We start from the raw sequence: 1,160 nt of genomic DNA, 5'->3' as shown, positions 1-1,160 counted from the left end.
ATATATATATACACATAAACAAGGTGGATCCCTCCAGCAACTGGGCTCAGACACTCAGTCTGCCCAGTTGCTGCCCCTGGATCCCAGTCTCCCCAGTTGCTGGCACCTGGACATATAAACCCCCAAGGCGCAGCCCTTATCCAGTTGCAAGTACAGACTGTCACATACACACACATGCACACACACACACACAGAGCTGGCCAGGACTTTCCAGGTCCCATAGCTGACCCTCCTGTGCTCTCGCCCCTAGAAACAAACAGGTCCCCTCACACCCAGAGCTGGTCCCTAGAGATCCACTTGCCCCCAGCTCCCAGGCTACTTCACCTGTGCACTGGCTGGTCCATCACACACTCGCACATCCGCACTCACTCCAGCTGCTGGCTACCCCTTTATTTTCCCACACTTGTTCCTCCCCTAAACATCTCATAATAATCTCATAATCTCTTGTGTGACCTTGAACTGCTTGTCTCCTGTATCCCACCCCTTTTCCATCCTGCTCCGTTTCCTCCCCCCTGGACAGGTGCCCGGGAGGGGTGTCCCTGCCCAGCCAGCCCCACACCCCGACCCACTCCAGCAAGGGACCTGTGCAGGGTCACGGTTACGATTTACAGCGGAGCCAGTGTCAGCCCCAGCACAGTCCACATGCTGGGGACGAGACCAGTCTGAACTGATTGCCACCAGATGAGCTTTTATCACATAACCTAACAGTTTCCACAGAACGAAAAACGCAAAATGATTTTGAAATCCTCAGGCCACTAGCTGATTAAGCAGCCAGTACAGAACTGGGGGAGGGTTGTGTAAGAAATGGGGGAGGGACAAGAAAGCGAAGGTACCAGCAAAATGCTATTTGAAACAGTCTGGGGAAACCAGAACTAGAATAATAGTTGATTGCATGGGAGAGAATAACTGTAAGGTGAGCCAAAGCTGAGACCTGAAAGAGGGGTCTCAAGAAGTAGAATGGGGCTGACGATGAGAGAAACTGAACTAGCCACATGCTGGAAAAGAGGGGAAGTCGGTTTGGCAGCATCATTCCCAGGGTGTTTCCACATACTTTAGCCATCCTCAGAGGGACAGAGCTGCTGATGTGGTCAGAGCTACCAGGCAAGCTGGGCTGCGCAGGCTATTTAGAGGAGGAGTAGCCTCTTCTTCACACGCCGCAG

The sequence above is a fragment of the Pygoscelis adeliae genome, unplaced genomic scaffold, assembly GCF_000699105.1.
Source record: "Pygoscelis adeliae isolate BGI_AS28 unplaced genomic scaffold, ASM69910v1 Scaffold215, whole genome shotgun sequence".
Taxonomy (NCBI): domain Eukaryota; kingdom Metazoa; phylum Chordata; class Aves; order Sphenisciformes; family Spheniscidae; genus Pygoscelis; species Pygoscelis adeliae.
Note: the sequence above shows the minus strand (reverse complement) of the source record.